The 12,943-nt window shown below is 35.5% G+C and overlaps 1 protein-coding gene across 1 annotated transcript in view; it reads left to right on the top strand.

Annotated features, from left to right (window-relative positions):
* Positions 1 to 11,123, top strand: part of lhfpl3 (LHFPL tetraspan subfamily member 3) — a 53,721-nt gene extending 42,598 nt beyond the window's left edge. Inside the window, exon 5 of the mRNA XM_076722688.1 lies at positions 9,426 to 11,123. The gene's annotated coding sequence lies outside the window, so the exon portion shown is untranslated. The remainder of the gene's footprint in view (positions 1 to 9,425) is intronic.
* Positions 11,124 to 12,943: the final 1,820 nt, after the last annotated feature.

The raw sequence follows: 12,943 nt of genomic DNA on the forward strand, positions 1-12,943 counted from the left end.
TAGGTTCATAGGTTTCATAGGTTCATAGGTTTCATAGTTTCATAGTTTCATAGGTTTCATAGATTTCATAGGTACATAGGTTCATATGTTTTTTAGGTTTATAGGTTCATATGTTTCATAGGTTTCATAGGTTCATAGGTTTCATAGGTTCATAGGTTTCATAGGTACATAGGTTCATAGGTTTCATAGGTTCATATATTTCATAGGTTTTATAGGTTCATAGGTTCATAGGTTTCATAGGTTCATAGGTTCATATGTTTCATAGGTTCATAGGTTTCATAGGTTCATAGGTTTCATAGATTTCATAGGTACATAGGTTCATATGTTTTTTAGGTTCATATGTTTCATAGGTACATAGGTTCATAGGTTTCATGGGTTCATAGGTTCATATGTTTTATAGGTTTTATAGGTACATAGGTTTCATAGGTACATAGGTTTCATAGGTTCATAGGTTTCATAGGTACATAGGTTCATAGGTTTCATAGGTTCATATGTTTCATAGGTTCATAGGTGTCATAGTTTCTTAGGTTTCATAGGTTCACAGGTTTCATAGGTTCATAGTTTTCATAGGTTCATAGGTTTCATATGTTTCATAGGTTACATAGGTTCATATGATTCATAGGTTTCATAGGTACATAGGTACATAGGTTCATAGATTTCATAGGTTTCAAAAATTTCATAGGTACATAGGTTCATATGTTTTTTAGGTTCATAGGTTTCATAGGTTTTATAGGTTCATAGGTTTCATAGGTTCATGTGATTCATAGGTTTCATAGGTACATAGGTACATAGGTTCATAGGTTTCATAGGTTTCATGGGTACATAGGTTCATAGGTTTCATAGGTTCATATGTTTCATAGGTTCATAGGTTCATAGGTTTCATAGTTTCATAGTTTCATAGGTTTCATAGATTTCATAGGTACATAGGTTCATATGTTTTTTAGGTTTATAGGTTTCATAGGTTCATATGTTTCATAGGTTTCATAGGTTCATAGGTTTCATAGGTTCATAGGTTTCATAGGTACATAGGTTCATAGGTTTCATAGGTTCATATATTTCATAGGTTTTATAGGTTCATAGGTTCATAGGTTTCATAGGTTCATAGGTTCATATGTTTCATAGGTTCATAGGTTTCATAGGTTCATAGGTTTCATAGATTTCATAGGTACATAGGTTCATATGTTTTTTAGGTTCATATGTTTCATAGGTACATAGGTTCATAGGTTTCATGGGTTCATAGGTTCATATGTTTTATAGGTTTCATAGGTACATAGGTTTCATAGGTTCATAGGTTTCATAGGTACATAGGTTCATAGGTTTCATAGGTTTCATGGGTACATAGGTTCATAGGTTTCATATGTTTCATAGGTTCATAGGTTTCATAGGTTCATAGGTTTCATAGTTTCATAGTTTCATAGGTTTCATAGATTTCATAGGTACATAGGTTCATATGTTTTTTAGGTTTATAGGTTTCATAGGTTCACAGGTTTCATAGGTTTATAGGTTTCATAGGTTCATAGGTTTCATAGTTTCATAGTTTCATAGGTTTCATATGTTTCATAGGTTCATATGATTCATAGGTTTCATAGGTTTCATAGGTACATAGGTACATAGGTTCATAGATTTCATAGGTTTCATAGGTACATAGGTTCATATGTTTTTTAGGTTCATAGGTTTCATAGGTTCATATGTTTCATAGGTTTTATAGGTTCATAGGTTTCATAGGTACATAGGTTCATAGGTTTCATAGGTTCATATGTTTCATAGGTACATAGGTTCATAGGTTTCATAGGTTCATATATTTCATAGGTTTTATAGGTTCATAGGTTTCATAGGTTCATAGGTTCATAGGTTTCATAGGTACATAGGTTCATAGGTTTCATGGGTACATAGGTTCATAGGTTTCATAGTTTCTTAGGTTTCATAGGTTCACAGGTTTCATAGGTTCATAGGTTTCATAGGTTCATAGGTTCATAGGTTTCATAGGTTTCATAGATTTCATAGGAACATAGGTTCATATGTTTTTTAGGTTCATAGGTTTCATAGGTTCATATGTTTCATAGGTTTTATAGGTTCATAGGTTACATAGGTTCATAGGTTTCATAGGTTCATAGGTTTCATAGGTTCATATGATTCATAGGTTTCATAGGTACATAGGTTCATAAATTTCATAGGTTTCATAGATTTCATAGGTACATAGGTTCATATGTTTTTTAGGTTCATAGGTTCACATGTTTCATAGGTTTTATAGGTTCATAGGTTTCATAGGTTCATAGGTTCATATGTTTCATAGGTTCATAGGTTTCATAGGTTCATAGGTTTCATAGATTTCATAGGTACATAGGTTCATATGTTTCATAGGTTTCATGGGTACATAGGTTCATAGGTTTCATAGGTTCATATGTTTCAGAGGTTCATAGGTTTCATAGGTTCATAGGTTTCATAGATTTCATAGGTACATAGGTTCATAGGTTTCATAGGTTTCATGGGTACATAGGTTCATAGGTTTCATAGGTTCATATGTTTCATAGGTTCATAGGTTTCATAGGTTCATAGGTTTCATAGTTTCATAGTTTCATAGGTTTCATAGATTTCATAGGTACATAGGTTCATATGTTTTTTAGGTTTATAGGTTCATATGTTTCATAGGTTTCATAGGTTCATAGGTTTCATAGGTTCATAGGTTTCATAGGTACATAGGTTCATAGGTTTCATAGGTTCATATATTTCATAGGTTTTATAGGTTCATAGGTTCATAGGTTTCATAGGTTCATAGGTTCATATGTTTCATAGGTTCATAGGTTTCATAGGTTCATAGGTTTCATAGATTTCATAGGTACATAGGTTCATATGTTTTTTAGGTTCATATGTTTCATAGGTACATAGGTTCATAGGTTTCATGGGTTCATAGGTTCATATGTTTTATAGGTTTTATAGGTACATAGGTTTCATAGGTACATAGGTTTCATAGGTTCATAGGTTTCATAGGTACATAGGTTCATAGGTTTCATAGGTTCATATGTTTCATAGGTTCATAGGTGTCATAGTTTCTTAGGTTTCATAGGTTCACAGGTTTCATAGGTTCATAGTTTTCATAGGTTCATAGGTTTCATATGTTTCATAGGTTACATAGGTTCATATGATTCATAGGTTTCATAGGTACATAGGTACATAGGTTCATAGATTTCATAGGTTTCAAAAATTTCATAGGTACATAGGTTCATATGTTTTTTAGGTTCATAGGTTTCATAGGTTTTATAGGTTCATAGGTTTCATAGGTTCATGTGATTCATAGGTTTCATAGGTACATAGGTACATAGGTTCATAGGTTTCATAGGTTCATATGTTTCATAGGTACATAGGTTTCATAGGTACATAGGTTCATAGGTTTCATGGGTTCATTGGTTTCATAGGTACATAGGTTTCATAGGTTCATAGGTTTCATAGGTTCATAGGTTTCATAGGTTCATAGGTTACATAGGTTTCATGGTTTCATAGTTTCATAGGTTTCATAGGTACATAGGTTCATAGGTTCATATGATTCATAGGTTTCATGGGTACATAGGTTCGTAGATTTCATAGGTTTCATAGATTTCATAGGTACATAGGTTCATATGTTTTTTAGGTTCATAGGTTTCATAAGTTCATATGTTTCATAGGTTTTATAGGTTCATAGGTTACATAGGTTCGTAGGTTCAAAGGTTTCATAGGTACATAGGTTCATAGGTTTCATAGGTTCATGTGTTTCATAGGTTTCATAGGTTCATAGGTTACATAGGTTTCATGGTTTCATAGTTTCATAGGTTTCACAGGTTTCATAAGTACATAGGTTCATAGGTACATAGGTTCATATGTTTCATTGGTTTTATAGGTTCATTGGTTTCATAGGTTCATTGGTTTCATAGGTACATAGGTTCATAGATTTCATAGGTTTCATAGATTTCATAGGTACATAGGTTCATATGTTTTTTAGGTTCATAGGTTTCATAGTTTCATAGGTTTCATAGGTACATAGGTTCATAGTTTCATAGGTTTCATAGGTTCATAGGTTTCATAGGTTCATGTGATTCATAGGTTTCATAGGTACATAGGTACATAGGTTCAGAGATTTCATAGGTTCATGTGATTCATAGGTTTCATAGGTACATAGGTTCAGAGATTTCATAGGTTTCATAGATTTCATAGGTACATAGGTTCATATGTTTTTTAGGTTCATAGGTTACATAGGTTCATAGGTTTCAAAGTTTCATAGGTTCATAGGTTTCATAGGTACATAGGTTCATAGGTTTCATAGGTTCATATGTTTCATAGGTACATAGGTTTCATAGGTTTCATGGGTTCATTGGTTTCATAGGTACATAGGTTTCATAGTTTCATAGGTTCATAGGTTTCATAGGTACATAGGTTCATAGGTTCATAGGTTTCATAGGTACATAGGTTCATAGGTTTCATAGGTTCAGAGGTTCATATGTTTTATAGGTTTCATAGGTACATAGGTTCGTAGGTCCATAGGTTTCATAGGTGCATAGGTTCATAGGTTTCATAGGTTCATAGGTTCATATGTTTTATAGGTTTCATAGGTACATAGGTTTCATAGGTTCATAGGTTTCATAGGTACATAGGTTCATAGGTTTCATAGGTTTCATGGGTACATAGGTTCATAGGTTTCATAGGTTCATATGTTTCATAGGTTCATAGGTTTCATAGGTTCATAGGTTTCATAGTTTCATAGTTTCATAGGTTTCATAGATTTCATAGGTACATAGGTTCATATGTTTTTTAGGTTTATAGGTTTCATAGGTTCATATGTTTCATAGGTTTCATAGGTTCATAGGTTTCATAGGTTCATAGGTTTCATAGGTACATAGGTTCATAGGTTTCATAGGTTCATATATTTTATAGGTTCATAGGTTCATAGGTTTCATAGGTTCATAGGTTCATATGTTTCATAGGTTCATAGGTTTCATAGGTTCATAGGTTTCATAGATTTCATAGGTACATAGGTTCATATGTTTTTTAGGTTCATATGTTTCATAGGTACATAGGTTCATGGGTTTCATGGGTTCATAGGTTCATATGTTTTATAGGTTTTTTTAGGTACATAGGTTTCATAGGTACATAGGTTTCATAGGTTCATAGGTTTCATAGGTACATAGGTTCATAGGTTTCATAGGTTCATATGTTTCATAGGTTCATAGGTGTCATAGTTTCTTAGGTTTCATAGGTTCACAGGTTTCATAGGTTCATAGGTTTCATAGGTTCATAGGTTTCATAGTTTCATAGGTTTCATATGTTTCATAGGTTACATAGGTTCATATGATTCATAGGTTTCATAGGTACATAGGTACATAGGTTCATAGATTTCATAGGTTTCAAAAATTTCATAGGTACATAGGTTCATATGTTTTTTAGGTTCATAGGTTTCATAGGTTTTATAGGTTCATAGGTTTCATAGTTTCATAGGTTCATAGGTTTCATAGGTACATAGGTTCATAGGTTTCATAGGTTCATAGGTTACATAGGTTTCATGGTTTCATAGTTTCATAGGTTTCACAGGTTTCATAAGTACATAGGTTTCATAGGTTCATATGTTTCATAGGTTTTATAGGTTCATAGGTTTCATAGGTTCATATGTTTCATAGGTTCATAGGTTTCATAGGTACATAGGTTCATAGATTTCATAGGTACATAGGTTCATATGTTTTTTAGGTTCATAGGTTTCATAGTTTCATAGGTTTCATCGGTACATAGGTTCATAGGTTTTATAGTTTCATAGGTTTCATAGGTTCATAGGTTTCATAGGTTCATGTGATTCATAGGTTTCATAGGTTTCATAGGTACATAGGTACATAGGTTCATAGGTTTCATAGGTTCATATGTTTCATAGGTACATAGGTTTCATAGGTACATAGGTTCATAGGTACATAGTTTTCATAGGTTCATAGGTTTCATAGGTTCATAGGTTTCATAGGTTCATAGGTTACATAGGTTTCATGGTTTCATAGTTTCATAGGTTTCATAGGTACATAGGTTCATAGGTTCATATGATTCATAGGTTTCATGGGTACATAGGTTCGTAGATTTCATAGGTTTCATAGATTTCATAGGTACATAGGTTCATATGTTTTTTAGGTTCATAGGTTTCATAGGTTCATATGTTTCATAGGTTTTATAGGTTCATAGGTTACATAGGTTCGTAGGTTCAAAGGTTTCATAGGTACATAGGTTCATAGGTTTCATAGGTTCATATGTTTCATAGGTTTCATAGGTTTCATAGGTTCATAGGTTACATAGGTTTCATGGTTTCATAGTTTCATAGGTTTCACAGGTTTCATAAGTACATAGGTTCATACGTACATAGGTTCATATGTTTCATTGGTTTTATAGGTTCATTGGTTTCATAGGTTCATTGGTTTCATAGGTACATAGGTTCATAGATTTCATAGATTTCATAGGTACATAGGTTCATATGTTTTTTAGGTTCATAGGTTTCATAGTTTCATAGGTTTCATAGGTTTCATAGGTACATAGGTTCATAGTTTCATAGGTTTCATAGGTTCATAGGTTTCATAGGTTCATGTGATTCATAGGTTTCATAGGTACATAGGTACATAGGTTCAGAGATTTCATAGGTTCATGTGATTCATAGGTTTCATAGGTACATAGGTTCAGAGATTTCATAGGTTTCATAGATTTCATAGGTACCTAGGTTCATATGTTTTTTAGGTTCATAGGTTACATAGGTTCATAGGTTTCAAAGTTTCATAGGTTCATAGGTTTCATAGGTACATAGGTTCATAGGTTTCATAGGTTCATATGTTTCATAGGTACATAGGTTTCATAGGTTTCATGGGTTCATTGGTTTCATAGGTACATAGGTTTCATAGGTTCATAGGTTTCATTGGTACATAGGTTCATAGGTTTCATAGGTTCATAGGTCACATAGGTTTCATGGTTTCATAGTTTCATAGGTTTCACAGGTTTCATAGGTACATAGGTTCATAGGTTTCATAGGTTCATATGTTTCATAGGTTTTATAGGTTTCATAGGTTTCATAGGTTCACATGATTCATAGGTTTCATGGGTACATAGGTTCATAGATTTTATAGGTTTCATAGGTTTCATAGGTACATAGGTTAGTAGATTTCATAGGTACATAGGTTCATATGTTTTTTAGGTTCATAGGTTTCATAGATTTCATAGGTACATAGGTTCATATGTTTTTTAGGTTCATAGGTTTCATAGGTTCATATGTTTCATAGGTTTTATAGGTTACATGGGTTCATAGGTTTCATAGTTTCATAGGTTTCATAGGTACATAGGTTCATAGGTTCATAGGTTTCATAGTTTCATAGGTTTCATAGGTTCATGTGATTCATAGGTTTCATAGGTTCATATGTTTCATAGGTACCTAGGTTTCATAGGTACATAGGTTCATAGGTTTCATGGGTTCATTGGTTTCATAGGTTCATATGTTTCATAGGTTTCATAGCTTCATAGGTTACATAGGTTCATAGGTTTCATTGGTACATAGGTTCATAGGTTTCATAGGTTCATATGTTACATAGGTTTCATGGTTTCATAGTTTCATAGGTTTCACAGGTTTCATAAGTACTTAGGTTCATAGGTTTCATAGGTTCATATGTTTCATAGGTTTTATAGGTTCATAGGTTTCATAGGTACATAGGTTTCATAGGTTCATATGTTTCATAGGTTTCATAGGTACATAGGTTCATAGATTTCATAGGTTTCATAGATTTCATAGGTACATAGGTTTCATAGGTTCATAGGTTTCATAGGTTCATAGGTTACATGGTTTCATAGTTTCATAGGTTTCATTGGTACATAGGTTCATAGGTTTCATAGGTTCATATGTTTCATAGGTTTTATAGGTTCATAGGATTCATAGGTTCATATGATTCATAGGTTTCATGGGTACATAGGTTCGTAGATTTCATAGGTTTCATAGATTTCATAGGTACATAGTTTCATATGTTTTTTAGGTTCATAGGTTTCATAGGTTCATAGGTTCAAAGGTTTCATAGGTACATAGGTTCATAGGTTTCATAGGTTCATATGTTTCATAGGTACATAGGTTCATAGGTTTCATAGGTACATAGGTTCATAGGTTTCATAGGTTCATATGTTTCATAGGTTTTATAGGTTCATAGATTTCATAGATTTCATAGGTACATAGGTTCATAGGTTTCATAGGTTCATAGGTTCACAAGTTTTCATAGGTTCACAGGTTTCATAGGTACATAGGTTCATAGATTTCATAGATTTCATAGGTACATAGGTTCATATGTTTTTTAGGTTCATAGGTTTCATAGGTTCATATATTTCATAGGTTTTATAGGTTCATAGGTTTCATAGGTACATAGGTTTCATGGTTTCATAGTTTCATAGGTTAGAGCCTTCCTTGTTCTGGTGTGACCAGTAGCTTGCAGAGGCTAATGTTAGCAAACTTTAAACATATATAGCCATTTAACTGACATGACTGGATAAACTAGCTGACTTTATTTTCAGATTTTCATACATGGCTTTTCATTTTTGATGCCACCACCAAATCAGATATATTCATCCATTTTATTTCAGTTCTTCTTCCCATTACAACCCATTTCTGCTGCCTTCACATTTCTTGCTTGAAAAGGTCAAATATATATTCTGAAAGAAACTGTCAGAATCAGCCTTTAAAACCACATCATTAGTCTTTTTGGGACGTTAACTCTTCCGACAGACAATTTCCTCCAAAATCTTGACTAGAATTTAAAAGAAAGTCGTGTGAGTTTGGACCCTTACTTACCATGTGCTCCTTCAACAATCTGTCATAACCAATACAATTATCAAAAAAGCAGTCAACACAATAATGATATTCATCAGAAAAGCATAATTTAATTACTTATTTTAATTGTTTACCCATTTTGTATAAATCAGTGCAGAAACCAAATAACAATAATAACCACTGCAGTAATTATAATGACTTAATGATAGATTTAGCTTATCAAAATGGATTTAATCTTTACCTGCAAGTGCTTTCCAGAATTTGAATATGTCGTATTGTTTAATTCAGCTTAGTTAATTTATCCGATGCTGTCTTAATGAATTTGAATCCACTAATTAGAAGAACAGGGAGACCTCCTAGAGTCAACACTGTCTGCATGACAGTAACAGAGATGCTTTTGCATTTCATTTTTAAAGGATTAATCAGCGTTTAAAAGCAAAAGGGTGTATTTATTTGTAAAAGCATACTGTAGAAGTTGACATGCACATAGTATCATATAAAGCAAACAGGTTTTAGGCTGTTTCATGGCTTGATTAATTAGATGTAATGTCGAAGGGATGACTGATCTATGGTCATTCTCCACTACTCTAAACAACAACGATTCCTGCAGATTTGACGTGATTTCTCTTCTCGCCGGCAGGTCTTGCCACCTAGACGCGATGTTGCTTCAGGATCCAGCTTCCCTCTCCTGGTCCAACCTGTGGCTGGGATGCAGAGCTGATGTGTGGGGAAAGAACAGATGGAAAAAGAAGAGGAGGAGGTCTGGAAGGGGCCACACAACGTCAGTGGAGACCAGGATGCCTCTCTGTCCTCTCTGAAAGCTCCTTCTGTAAAATAGCCTTGTCATTCATCTCAAACTGCTTACTGTCGCAAGATGAATTCTCAAAAAGACTTTGTCAAAGTTCACCTGTGTTGGTTTGTGTCACTGCATCATCTAACCCGAGCTGTTCAAACTGAATCGTTCTCCGTGTGGATGTGGGAAAGGCTGCCAGTGCACAGGTTCAGCTGCAGAAAAACATCAAAAAGACTCTTCATGTGGTAATTCAGCTCCAGGATACTCGCCGGACAAACACGGCTGAGTGACAGCCGCTCAAATCGAATTAAATCAAAACAAATTATCCAGACTTTGACCGACACAAATAAGGACTTAACAGACTTGAGGTCAAAGCTGTCAGATCTTCTTTCTTATCAAGTCAACAAACTCCCCGCAAAGGAGTTTGGCTTTGACACTGTTTGACCTTTGATTTAAAGGAGAGAGGTCTCAGCAAAGTGAGGACTGAGGGAAATTATAGGCTGGATGAACAAAGAGAACAGTACTGTTTTGTTATAATTCAGTGTTTGATGTGATAGAATCAAAAGGTAGTAATTAGAGGTTTTTCTGGTGACAATTCTGCAAAACAAATACTAAATAGGAGAAAACATCAGCTGTATGAAGTCTATAATCTGTGTATAGCTCTATGTTGATTATGTCCCTGTACTTTGTCTTGACTTTGAAATGTAAACTTTGAAATGTCAAGCTATTGGACCATTATTAGTGTGTGCCATACAGTATCTTGTAATCTGACAGTATTGTGGAGTACGACAAGGGCGAAAGAAAAGCTAAACTGGACATGAATTCAATTGTTTGTCGAATCTTTTGGTTTCCTGTCGTTCTTCATTGTCTCCAAGCTAAGAGAGCTAGCTAGCTAAACATGAGGAGTGAGCTTAGATAAAACTGTTATTCTAACAGTTTTAAAGCAAAACGTTTTAGGAGATATGCTTATTTTCTTTCTGGCGGAGAGTTAGCATTAGCTAGATAATAATATTACCCTTATCTGTCCAACCAGCAGCTCCTTAGTTTAGCTTAAGCTAGCACAAACACAGCTAGCCTGGCTCTGTCCACAGTGAACAAAATCCACCTTCAAAATCCACCCCGCCAGAAAGCTAACAAGCGTATTTCCCTAAAAACTATTCCTTCAACACTTAAAACACATACAAACTAGGAGTTTCAAGTGTCACACAGCAGCGTTATCCTTGTGGATGTGCCTCTTTCAATATTATCCCTGTTACTTTAGGTGTTAACTATGTCGAGCTGAAGGAATCCTGTTTGTCTTGCTAAGCTAACATCAGACCATCACTCCCAGTAACTAAAAGGACTCATTGTTCTCTCCTGCCTCGTCATCAGGTCACATACCTGATCTCAAAGGTGCAGGCAGGTAGGTTTTTTTTTCTCTCCCAGCTTGTGAGGAGACGTTGGAAACTGTTGAACCCTTTTCTGTGTGGGACTGTCCAGATGAATAACTTCTAATGTGGAATCAAAGTGTGAGACGTAATAAAAATAAAATGACCAGATTTATTACGGCATGGTTACACTTATTTCAGTTTAACGAGCTAAAATGATTTACATCTTTATGACATCACATTTTTGTAACTACACTTTATGTCCTAAAGTATGTAAATATGTCCACATACTATAGTATGTTTCTCTGATAATCCTTTTTTTTTCATATAGGATTTAGATTTTCAAATCTCTAAAACTATTTAAAAGAAACTATTTTAGCAGGGAAAATCCACTTTGGTTGGAAGGCTAACGACTGGTACATGTTAAACACGCATGGAAAGGTTAGTGTCAGTCTCTCATAAACTGCCTTTACGTTTGACAGAGGTATGCACATCAGTTTTTCTAACCACTTAACCACTGTTCTTTTAACCATACGGATGAATGAAATTTCCATCCCTGCATGACTTAAAAAACAAACAAACACATTTTTAGACAAACAGCTCCGTGACCTCTGTGAGGAGCCACCAGGAACCACTGTGTTAAACATCATACCTCACACTTCGTGGTACCAGTTTGGGGAATTCAGCCACGACCTCAACCGCATCCAGTGCCTTTGGGGTGAACTGGAGCACTGACTGGGAGCAGAGCCTCGTCGCCCATCATCAGCGCTGGACCTCACCAACGCTGGGAGGAAAGCCTGAAATCAGAAGAGTGGAGGATGAAACAGCTCATGGTTCTAACAATTCATTTTCTTTTCAGAAATTAGTGAAGAATCTTTACTGATTTCAGGTTCGACCATGGTAAGTAAACCTAATGAAGTACATGCTGTAATAAAAAAAAAAGGCACAGAAAAGGGTTTTGTTTAAAGAACACTTCATGAATGACTTTGGGAAATTAGCTTTAAGCTCTAAACTTACATTGAAGCCGAGGCTGCTATTCACAACAGTGCAGAGGGGCTGAAGGCCGAGCAGCAGCTGCTGCCAAATGGACAAAGACGTCACGCGGTGCTTGTGATGCTCGTCCTCGTTACGGTGAAGGGCAGGAGCGGCATCGCAATCATCAAGGACCCGGTGGACTGACCAACGCCGGCCAAGATGGAGATATCAGCTTTGACATGCACGTGGGCTCCTGGATCAAAGGCGGGGGTGTACCAGACCATCTGCTCACACGAACCCTGGCAGCCGACGGGGGGGCCGGGCAGCGTCTAACAGGAGAAATCAGTCTGTCAGATCAGAGAACAAGGTGTCGGTAATTTTGTATGAACAAAGACTATCGCTTCATTCTAGTGGCCCTGAGGTTGTAGCGCTTACAGACCAGAGAACGATACTTTGCTCCTACCTCATAAACACTAGTCGGGCAGAAAATGTCAAGATGAGACAGAGTGCTACCAGGGAAAAGGCCATGTTGTCACCCACATCCAGAGATGCTTCTGTCTGTATGGTGGCCATTTTAGGACATCTCAGATTCAGTTATCATCACGTTTAGCTGCACTTTGAGCTGAACAAATGTGTGCTAAAGTTAGCGTCGTCCCCAAGGCGCTAACATCATACACAAATGTGGTCAGGGGCTGCAGCTAATGGATGACAGAAAGAATCATTAATTTGATCACTTTGAGTCTTTAAAAGTCAAGTTTGTGAGTTACGTCTTCAAATGTTTCTTCTGTCCAAATCAAAACCTCATAATTTAGGAGCTACAATCAGAGAATTTGGGATTTTTGCTTTGAAGAAGAACTTGAACTGATCGACGATCAAAAGAGACTAATTGTTTCAGCTCTGATGAGACTATCTGAAGCTCCAAACTCGACCTACTTATGTAGCATCAGTGCACTTCACAAGCGACTAATTCAGGTTTTTTCCAACATGAACGGTCAGCTGTTACTGAAACTTACATTCCCTTTA

The sequence above is a fragment of the Chaetodon auriga genome, chromosome 22, assembly GCF_051107435.1.
Source record: "Chaetodon auriga isolate fChaAug3 chromosome 22, fChaAug3.hap1, whole genome shotgun sequence".
Taxonomy (NCBI): domain Eukaryota; kingdom Metazoa; phylum Chordata; class Actinopteri; order Chaetodontiformes; family Chaetodontidae; genus Chaetodon; species Chaetodon auriga.